The sequence below is a fragment of the Peromyscus leucopus genome, chromosome 16_21, assembly GCF_004664715.2.
Source record: "Peromyscus leucopus breed LL Stock chromosome 16_21, UCI_PerLeu_2.1, whole genome shotgun sequence".
NCBI lineage: Eukaryota > Metazoa > Chordata > Mammalia > Rodentia > Cricetidae > Peromyscus > Peromyscus leucopus.
This window is the reverse complement of record NC_051084.1, coordinates 17,044,270-17,056,018: the sequence shown is the minus strand read 5'-3', so window position 1 is coordinate 17,056,018 and position 11,749 is coordinate 17,044,270. Positions and strand designations below refer to the sequence as shown.

Genomic DNA, 11,749 nt, shown 5'->3' with positions numbered 1-11,749 from the left:
TGCAGGTGTGAGCCATTGTACCCAGCTCTCACAGATTATATTTGAGAAAGTCACAAGGTGGATATTAAGAGCTAATAGTTATTTGTGTCCAGAAAGGCAGCACTGATGAGAAAAAGAATCAGTAATTGTCAGTCAACATGGGCTTCAGGAACAGGTCCAGCATGCAGATACATACCCAGGCTTGGCATTGTTCACAGCTGAAAATGATATCTGTAATGAAGATATGACCTTCTTGTTCTCTTGTTTTGAAACAGGGTCTTACCTGGCTTGTAACCCAGGCTTGTGCCCTCATGCCAAGTATGGCCTATTTTCTTTTTCAAACATAGAATTAGGTTGGGTTGTTGTTGTTATTATTATTATTAGTGTGTGTGTGTGTGTTTGTTACTATTTTTGTTCTTGATGATAGCCATTCTGACTGGGGTGAGATAGAATCTCAAAATCATTTTAATTTGCATTTCTGTTTTTTTTTTCTAGGAGATCTTTCCTTATCAGCACCCAAATAATACCCTTGCTATTTTTACACAAATGCACAGTATCTTATTGTACATACATTTCATACTAATCTGTCTAGGCATTCTGCAATGTTTAGGTTGCTACCTTAAAAAACAATCTACTGGATTGAAATAAAAAGTGTATTTAGTCAATTTAAACTAATAACCATTTAACAGCATGGTATATGCTGGGCTTAATTATAAAATATAATAATCTTACAGGGTTTAGGGCTCCCAGAAGCAGGGTAAGAGAGATATCCATTAATGACCCCTTGAGCAGTTTAGGATGTCCAGTATCCTCTCAGGGACAGAAATAGCTCAGGTACCATTCCTCTGATCAATAATTAGAGTCCTGAAGTTCCCCATTGGCTTTATAAGATATTTATTATGAAGGAGGAGTCCAGTTCTAATGTTTTTCAATCTGTTAACAGCTACCTAACAATGGGATCCTGACTACATGCCTATGAGGTCTGCTCTGCTTGTATCATAGTGGTGTGCTTGAATGTGAAGAGTCCACTGTGACCCAATGACTGATAGACTGTCAATAGTTATCTCCATTTAGTCAGATGCCTCATAAGTCTGCTGGAGAAATAATACGCTGATGTGAACCAGCTTGATGCAGTTTTCTATCAAATGTGTGCTTGAGAAACAGACGTTAGACGCTGCATATGGTCGAAAGCTGCATATTGACTCAGTTGTGCCCTTCCCTTTAGTTATTAGACTCACTTTTTTTGTTATGTCCAGGCTGGCCTGGAACTCACTCTATAGCTGAGGACAACTTTAATCTACTGAGCCTATGGCTCTGCCTCCGAGATGGGAGATTACAGAAATGTGCCACTATGCCTGACAGGTCAGAGTGTCACCTTTTCCACTTAACAAGAATGGGGGGTCTGGAACCTGAAGCTCACCTCCAAATAAAAGACACAAAGACTTGATCTCTCCAACTATCAAATGAAATAGAATTATATATAAAACAACTCTGCTGTTATCCCACAAAACAGGACTCTTTGTTTTTTCAAGTTGAGGGGCCTTTAAGGGGACCCTCTTTTCCTCAGCCAGGACTCAATCCAGAAAACTGTTTAAGAAACAACCGAGAAGCCAGGTCCCCTTTCTTCTAGGAAAGGACCAGCTAGCCTATCTCAGTTAATTGGAGATTCTTAGCCTTTGTACTATGACTTTTTATAAATTTTGCATAAACACACTTTGGCCAAAATGTAAACTAATCTATTTTCCTTTATCAGTTTGCTTCAAACTTCTTTTAAAACATAGGGAAATTATGCAGAGGATTTAATGAATCGAAGAGAAGAGCAGCAGTGTGGGATTTGAATACTTGCTGCTGTGGAAGTGGGGTGTGTGAGTGGGTGGCCTTACTTTCATTTTGTTGTGTTTATTTTTATTATTTTTTTTCATTTATTTATTACGTATACAGTATTCTGCCTGCATGTATGCCTGAAGGTCAGAAGAGGGCACCAGATCTCATTATAGATGGTTGTGAGCCACCATGCAGTTGCTGGGAATTGAACTCAGGACCTCTGGAAGAGCACTCAGTGCTCTTAACCTCTGAGCCATCTCTCCAGGCCCCCTTGTTGTGTTTATTAAGCTCAGTGTAAAAAATCAGTTATGCTCTACGACTGTCTTAGTCAGTGTTCTGTTGCTGTGAAGAGACACCATGACCAAGGCAGCTCTTATAAAAGAAAGCATTTAATTGGGGCTTGCTTACAGGTTCAGAGGTTTAGTCCATCATCAGCATGGTAGCACCCAGGCAGACATGGTAGCTGAGAGTTCTGCATCTGGATCCATGTGCAGAGAATGAGACACTGGGCTTGGCATGAACATTTGAAACCCTAAAGTCCACCCCCAGTGACACACTTCCTTCAACAAGGCCACACCTCTTATCAATTAGTACCATTTCCTAGTGACCAAGCATTCAAATCTATGAGCCTATGGGAGCCATTCTTATTCAAACCACCGCATCTACTGATGATTAAAATGTCACACTTCAAGTGTTCTTAGCGGGGCAGGCAAGGTGGTGCGTGCTATCATGTCGGCACTTGGTGGTAGTGGCAGGCTGATACTTGGCTACAAAGTACAGTGAAATCAAGGACAGCCTGGGCCTAAACAACATGGAAACCCCAAATAAAACAAAACAAATAGAAAAGAAATTCTTATGTGTCTTCTGTTATCGTAATAATTACTATTGTTATGAAAAGTTACCACGTTTTTATGTTTTATAGAGAATATCACGTAGTTTAGTGAGTCAAGGGGGCCGGCCAAGCACTTGCTTGCTTTCCATTCTAAATGTGGGGTGGGGTGGCGGTTTTAGGCTTTCCTGGGGAAGAAGCGTTTAGCTGTTTGGTAGGTAGGGGCAGGATGCGGCTGCCCCCTGGGACAGCTGAGTATGAGAACTCAAAGGCACATTTTATTATGTCTTCCTCACAGTGTAAAGAATTTCTTCAGCCAGGTCTACAAAACGAGTTCCAGGACCGCCAGGATACAAAGAAAAATCCTGACTCGAAACAAAACAAACAAACAAAACCGGAATTTCTTTATCGGAGCTGCAATCACCATGGAAAAAGACCCCCAGAAGGCGCTTCCCATTCTGGATTGGAAAGCCAGAAGGGAACTTTTTCCTTCAGCATCTTTCCCCTGTCCTCCCCATCCTTGCATTTCCCTGAGACCTTTACAGCAGGCCCTTGCCAGGAGGAGGTGGAAGAGGCATCTAGTCTGCCCAGCAACAGCTGACGTACATGGCCTGATCACCCTGATTGGTTGCTAGGAGGGGCCTGTAACGTCTGCCAGCGTCACTGTGACACCCCGTCCCCCCAAGCAAGACCTTATTTGCCTTTTGCTTCAGACTTGCCGCTTCTGGTCACCTGCTTGTCCTCCACTGATCTCTTCGTGTCTGTTTCTGTGCAGTGTGGACCCGGGGGCCATCAAGACCCAGGCTGGGGAGGCCCGACTGTCAATCACCACGGTGGCTCTGACGCCAGCGACTGTGTGCTGTGCGCAGGCGGTTTCCCAGCTGAGCAGCTGTCACGTTGCAGACCATCTTGGAACCTTACAGGCTCTCCCCGTTGTTTTCTTTTCTGGGGGTCGACCTAGGATCTAAAAGACTAGGCAGGCACTCTACCTCTTAATTATAGCCCATCCCAGTCCGTTTTTCTAGTAGAGAAAACGATATGATGGGGTAATTATGTGTCCTGGAATTCCTAGAGCTCTTTGAATTCTTATACTAATATGAGAGACCTTGCTTCTTTATGTCAGAAGTGGAATTCTCAGATGCAGATTCTGTATCTACACTTTCCTAGCCTAAAGGGTCCTGCACATAGGTTAAAGAAATGTTAATTTCTGTATTTACAAAATGGGGACTATTGAAGAACCAGCCTGCCTCCATCATAGGCTTAAAGGCCATCTTACAGTGAAGACAAACTAGGTTTATTCCAGTTTATGCTTAAACCTTCGTCTTTTCAAGGATTGCACTATGCTCCCACCTGTAACCTTAACTGCAAAATGGTTCTGTACTGCCGGTTCCAGGAATGGCAATCATGTCTTTTTTCAAAAAGTTGTTTATAACCATCTTGCAACCCTACCTGTTGTTATGACTACCTGTAGTTGGTTGTCTTTTACTCTTTACTCTTTGGGGGGGCCCACCACTCAGCTCCCAAATAAATCACACACAGAGGCTTGTTATTACTTATGAATGCCCAGCCTTAGCTTGGCTTGTTTCTAGCCAGCTTTTCTTAAATTATCCCATCTATCTTTTGCCTCTGGGCTTTTAAATTTTTCCTATATACCTTTCTTTACTTATTACTCTATGTGGCTGTGTAGCTGGGTGGTTGGCCCCTTTTCTCACTCCTTCATTCTTTCCTCCCAGACTTCTCCTATTTATTCTCTCTGCCTGCCAGCCCCGCCTATCCTTTCTCCTGCCTCATTGTTGGCCATTCAGCTCTTTATTAGACCAATGAGGTGTTTTAGACAGGCACAGTAACACAGCTTCACGGAGTTAAACAAATGCAACATGATAGAAAGCAACACATTTTTGCATCATTAAACAAATGTTCCACAGCATAAACAAATGTAACACATCTTAAAATAACATTCTACAGTGACTACCTGTTGCGTCGTTTTGGCCACCTATTATGTCCTGCTCCTGTAACCTGGCCTATTTCCCCCTATTTGGGAACCTCCTACTGATAAGGTATTAAAAGCCTTGTCTTCCTCACAACCAGTGTTGGCCTCTTTTACCCTTCCTTAGAGTGAGGAGGCCTATGTACACAAATAAAGAAACTTGCTATAATTAATTGCTCGCTTTAATTAATTTGGCCACGATAATTTGGGTTGGTGGTCTCTCTCCTCCCATCTTTGGGGTTAACACTATACCACTCACTTCATGAGACAGAGGTTCTGTGAGACAAGGTACATACAGTGCTAAGTGTTGTGTCTGGCTCTCAGAGAAACAAAGATATACTAAGCTGAACCTGTGCACAGAATGTTAGCCTATGAGGGAAAGATTTTGTCTTATTTTCTCCTGAATACTAACCCCACCCCATTTTCTCCTTCTTCTGGGCATGTAATAGTGAGAGACATGTAACAGAGTAAGTTTTTGAAAAGAATGAACCACAACCACCCCACCCTTTCTTTATATACTCAACCTCAATAAACTTGTGAAAAGAATGAGTGAGGAGGGTCCTGGCCCCTGTTTTGGGTAGCTGTTGCCTTGCTTGCTAACCTTGACCTTGATATCCTCCCCATGCTAATTCCCTGCCAGGTTCCACCCTCCTGAATGCTTAAGGGAAGTTCCTTGTCTGTGTATCCTGCATAATGGGTGTTAACAGCTTAGATGCAAGATTGTAAAACATCTGTATCAACTTCTGCCCTCTGGGGTTCTCCCATTGTGCTGTAAGCCTGTTTTAAGACCTCTTCCCTCCTTCAATAAACAGCATTCAGCATTAAAAAAAAAAGTATGTGTGAGGGGTATAAAGGGTTGATCTGGGAAGAGTTGGGGTGTGAACATGATCAATATACATAGTATGTATGTGTGAAATTCTCAATAAATTAACAAAAATATTATATTAAAAAGGAATGATGGACAAGAGGCTGGGGCTGGGAGCTGACTTGGGGGCTGGTATGTATAATACCTCAGTTGGTAGCATGCAGAAAGCCCTAGTTGTGATTATGGATGCAAAGCCAGCCTCAGAGGGTTGAGGCCAGCCTGGGCTAAGTAACTTTATTTCTCAAGTAGATAAACAGACAGACAGACAGACAGACAGACAAACCAAGGGCAAAATGGTCATCTCTAACCTTCACATTCAATTCTTTTTCAGGCAGTGATTTTTCCCTTAGACACCTTCCTGAATTCTAACCCTACATCAACACCAGCACTTTCACTTGATCTAGGTTACAAATAACTTGTATTTTTCCAGCTTTCTCCCTCCCCCTACACCCTGTATTGGGGATTGAGACTAAGAGCCTCAGACATGCTAGTCAAGTGCTATACTACTGAGCTACACAGCCAGTCCTAAAGGACTGGTGAAGGAGGATGTGGGAGGGAGGAAGTGGTATTTGACCTGTGATAAAACAGTTTTGATTGCCTTTCAGGGGCCAGGCACAAAGGTGGGGTACCTAGAGTTTGTGCCCCCTCACCACACCTTTCCCCTTTCCTTAGTGTTATTCTCCACATTCATTTCTACAGCTTCTCAGATTCAATTCCTAAATTCTTCTCCTTGTGTCATTTCCCTCCAGGAAGAAAACATTAGTTTTCCCCACAAGTGGCCCTTTGTGCATCTGCATCTGCCAGGAACTTCTGGACCTGAAGCTCTCAGTCCCAAGGCTCTTCAAGCATCCCAGGGTCAGACAAGAAAATGATAGATTTTTACAAAACTGTCCAATCTACTTGAGTCAAGATTTAAGCTTAGTTATTTGGTGCAAAATTTAAGCCTAGCTCCTTGGCACTTTTTTGTTTGTTTGTGAGACATGGTCTCATGTAGCCCAGGCTGGCCTAGAACTCTTGAGTCTGATCTTAAACTTTTGATCCCCCTGCCTCTACTTCCCAAGTGTTGGGACTACAGTTATGTATCACACATATGATTTATGCAGTGCTGGGGACAAAAGACAGACAAAGCAAAACACCCAACACTTTAGGAATGCTAGAAAACACCATGACGACTGAGCTGCTTCTCCCTCCTGATTTACTTGAGACTGGGTCTCAGTCCATAGCCCTGGTTGGCCAGGAACTTGTTTTGTAGATCAGGCTGGCCTCAAACTTGTGCCAGCCCTCCTGCCTCTGCTCCTGAGTGCTAGGATTACTGTTCTATGCCACCATGGCCAGTTCAATATTTCTTGCTGAGTAAATTATATGACAGCCATCTTGACTAAGTAGAGTAGTATATTTTGTTTGTCCTTGGTTCTCAGTTATCTCTATTATGTACTTCTGGCTGTCCTGGAACTTGATATATAGACCAGGCTGGCCTCAAACTCACAGAGATCCACCTACTTCTGCCTCCTGAGTGCTGGGATTAAAGGCATGTGACACCATGCCTGGCCTCCTACCTCATGTTCTTATTTTTCATTGTAAGGTTCTCTCCCCCCCCATCCTTAAAGCTTTTACTTTGAGATATGGAAAATCCCTACAGGTCCATATGGAAAAGATAGGCATGATCACAGAATAAAGATAACCTAATTAGAAGCACTGATTACTATCAGCTGTTGTTTGATATGTCCAAGGCTAAAAGGAATGAATTGGCATTCTTCACCCTCTCCTTCAACAGAATCCACACCAACCTCTTCCTGTCCTTCTCTAGGGCAGCCACGTCCTTACAGGCCTCAGAGAACTCCCCTTCCTGTATGCCATCACCCATGTAGCTGAGCATGGTCATGCTTGACATACATCAGGTCAAACTTGTGGTCTAGGTGAGCCTAGGCCTCAGCAACGGCGGTGGTGTTGCTTAGCGTGCACACAACTCTTGGTACCTTAGCTGGTCTCCATCAGGTACCACAGCGGGAAGCTAGTAATCAACGCTAAATTTGAAGCCAGTGGGGCACCAGTCCACAAGCTAAATGATACTCTTGGTCTTGATGGTTTCAATGGCAACACTGACATCTTTAGAAGAACCATGTCACCATGGCACATCAGGCGGCAGGGCATGTATTTACCATAGCAATGGTCACATTTCAGCATCTCGATGTCTGGCTCAAAGCAGGTATTGGTGATCTCTGCCACAGAAAGCGGCTCATGGTAGCCTTTCCCAGCAGAGATGACAAGAGCATATGTAGCCAGAGGGAAGTGGATGCAGGAATAGAGAAAAAGCTTGGTCTGGAATTCTGTCAGACCAATATTCAGGGAATCATCAAATCTGAGGGAAGCAATGATGGAAGACACAATCTGGCTAACAAGGTGAATAAAGTTAGTAGAGGTTGAGCATTCAATATCAAGATTTCTAAGACAGATGTCATAGGTAGCCTCATTGTCTCGATGACGGCACAATCAGAGTCCTCCAAAGTTGTATGAATGGTGAGAATGGAATTGTTGGGCTCAACAACAGCAGTGGAAACCTGGTGTTGTGGGTAAATGGAGAATGCCAGCTTGGACTTCTTTCCATAATCAACAGAAGGCCACTCCATCAGCAGGTCTAAGACCAGGTCAGTGATTTCTTTTCCAATGATGTAGTAGCCAGGGGCATAGTTATTGGCAGCTGCTCAGGGTGGAAGAGCTGATAGTAGGTGCCAATGAAAATTTCATCAATAACTATGGGTTCCAGGTCTAGGAACATTGTCCTGTGCATATGCTTGCTATATACCTATCTCACTGAAGATATTGAAGGAGTCATCTCTTCCCTCAATGGTCTTACTTGGCACCTGGCCGGCCATTGGGCTGGATTCCATGTTCTAGGCAGTAGAGATTCTAGCAGGCATTGCCAATCTGGACACCAGCCTGGCTAATTTGGGCAGAGATGCACTCATGCATGGTAGCTACAAGTTAGGAGGTGAGGGTGACAGAAACAGACAGAATTACTGTCCCTAACAAGCTAAGATTCCAGGTAAGTAATACAATAGTAAGATTCTTAATATGCCTCATGACACTGTTGACTTGGTTATGGACTTATACCACAAAGGTTAAGCCAGTTTAGTCTGCTGACTGAAGGAAGCAGGGGGACTATAAAAAGTCTGGAATCTTAACTCCAGTTGTAGAGCTGAATGATAATATAATAGGAGGTAGGGTTGATGTGGCCATAGTGATTTTGAGATAGTTACTGTTACCCTGCTAGTAATGTTCTAAACATAACAGGCACTGCAAAGATCCCAGTACAACTCTCACTGCCACTTCTCTGTAGGGGCTAATGTAGCCTTGGTTGCCTTTAAACTAGGTACATAGCTGAAGTTCACTGTAAGCTTTGATCTTCCTGTCTTTACTTCTCAAATACTAGGATTACAGGTTTTTGTTATCATGCCCAACTTTCAGAGCTCTGCTAAAATGGGTTTAACTAAGAGTTTATACCCATATACTATTGTATTTAAATCAGAGCCAGAAGCTGTCTTGAAGCTTACCAGAAATGAAATTTTTTTATTTCATTTAATGTTTTTGATATATTTTCACAGTGAACATATGGACTTTATAATAATGATTTTTGAAAAAATGTTATACAACAAACAAAACTGAAAAATCATTTGCTCTTTAGACTTGCTCCATCTCATTTAGAGTTGCCTTGTAACTAATGCCATCTAATGGGCTAATTAAGTAATTGAATTGTGCACGAAAGGCACACACTTGTAATTCCAGCATTCTGGTGGCTGAGGCAGAAGAGTTACTTACAGTTTATGACTAGTTTGATTCATATAGTAAGACCTTGTCTTAAACACACACACACACACACACACACACACACATTCTTGCTTTCAGTTGTACAAGAACACAGAGAAGATGCATGGGTGCTGAAAACGTCAAAGGAGAAGGTGAATCATGACACAACAGAATCACTCACTAAAATTGCACAGGGTTCATACTTAATGAGATATTAGGCCACCAAATGATGGTAAAAATGTACCAACATCTGCATGCCACTCAACAGAAGAAATATTAATCACTAATATATGTCAGATAGATTTTTACAGCCTTAGACCACTTTTCTGTTAAGTGTTTATTTCTCACAATAGTATACATAATGGCAGATAAGCTATATTTATTCTAATTTCACAGATGATAAAATAGAGGCCAGAGGGATTGTGAAGAGGCCATAAGTCAGATGACTATTGTCCTTACAAGATCTAGGGCCCTAGACCTTAAGTCACCAGACTGGCATTCTTCTCAAAGTGTTTCCTTACAGAAACATCTCTTCCATATTCATTGTGAGTACTTGAGCTGAGACCCAGGAAAGAGGACTTAAAATGTTGTCTGTCACATAATGTGACATTTTTCCCCAAAATGGTTTTACTTATATACACTCATGTTAACTATGTTTGAGGATATTACATTATTATCAAAACTTGATTTAAAACATTTTTTAATTATGTGTATATGTCAACAATTAAAACCTCAAGTGATAGAGATGGGTTACATCTTTTCCAGTTATTGACCAAAGGAGTTCCATACGCCACCCCAAAACATCACAGGTTGTTGTCCCTTGCTATTTTGATTATTCTCCACAACCTGATGGTAGGGCCCTGTTGCTGAAGACACAACTTACTTATGTTGTTGAACATGGAGGAATACTGCTGGTGCCCAATGAGAACTTTTACCCCTACTGACTAGAATTCATGGTGCTAGAAGGTACTCTGCATGCTACCAGAGGAGAAAAGTAATCATCAGTAGTATCACCCAGCTATAAACCTCATTACCTACAACAGCAACCTGTCTGCAAAATAGACTACTGCAATGGTGGCACAAACGTTGTGGGAGTAACTGTGTTGGTTTGAATGAGAATGACCCTCATAGGCTCATATATTTGAATGCTTACTCACCAGTTAGTGGAAATGTTTGGGAAGGATTAGGAGGTGTGGCCTTATTGCAGTAGTTGTGACCTTGTTGGAGGAGGTGTGTCACTAGGGTAGGCTTTGAGGTTTCAAAAGCCCACCCTAGGCCCAGTCTTGCTCTCTCTCTGCTTGCTGCATGCAAATCAGGATGTAAAGTTCTCAGCTACTGTTCCAGTGCCATACTTATCTGCTTCTTGTCATGATGATTGTGTGGGTTGGTTTTGTTTGTCAACTTGACACAAGCCAGAGTCACCAGAAAGGAAGAAGCTTCCACTGAGGAAATGTCCCCATGAGATCCAGCTATAAGGAATTTTCTCAATTAGTTATCAGTGGGGGAGGCCCAGCCCATGGTGGGTGGTGCCATCCCTGGGCTGGTGGTCTTGGGTTCTATAAGAAAGCAAGGCTGAGCAAGCTAGGAGAAGCAAGCCAGTAAGCAGCTCTCCTCCATGGCCTTGGCATCAGCTCCTGCCTCCAGGTTCCTGCCCTGTGTGAGTTCCTGCTCTGATTTCCTCCAATGATGGACTATGAGCTGGAAGTGTATGTCAAATAAACCCTTTCCTCCCCAACTGGCTTTTTGGTCATGGTATTTTGTTGTTGTTGTTCCTTTTTTTTTTTTTTTCCCCTGAGACAGGGTTTCTCTGTGTAGCTTTGGGAGCCTGTCCTAGAACTTGTTCTATAGACCAGGCTGGGCCTCAAACTCACAGAGATCTGATTGCCTCTGCCTCCTGAGTGTTGAGATTAAAGGGCTGCACCACCACCACCTGGCTTCGTCATACTGTTTTGTCACAGCAATAGAAACCATAAGACAATGATCATGGACTAAATCTTAAAAACTGTAAGCCCCCAATTAAAAGCTTTATTTTATGGGTTTCCTTGGCCATAGTGTCTCTTTACAGCAATAGAACAGTAACTAAGAGAGTAACTAACCACGTTTTTCTTGGATTTAAGGTCCACTCCATAAGATGGGACCCATATCTGACAAAAAAAGTGGCCCAGTATCTGAAATACATGGGTACAGGCCCTAGGGGAAAATCTACAACTATTAATTCCACTAAAAGAACAGAGCAGTAAGCCGGGCGGTGGTGGCGCACGCCTTTAATCCCAGCACTCGGGAGGCAGAGTCAGGCGGATCTTTGTGAGTTCGCGGCCAGCCTGGGCTACCAAGTGAGTTCCAGGAAAGGCGCAAAGCTACACAGAGAAACCCTGTCTCGAAAAACCAAAAAAAAAAAAAAAAAAAAAGAACAGAGCAGTAAAATGACTCCTGATGACATATCACTATACTCAAAGATTAG

General features: G+C 42.7%; 1 pseudogene; it reads right to left on the bottom strand.

The window, feature by feature from the left end:
* Positions 1-6,193: 6,193 nt before the first annotated feature.
* On the bottom strand, positions 6,194-8,939 carry LOC114682657 (annotated as a pseudogene).
* Between the last annotated feature and the right edge of the window lie 2,810 nt (positions 8,940-11,749).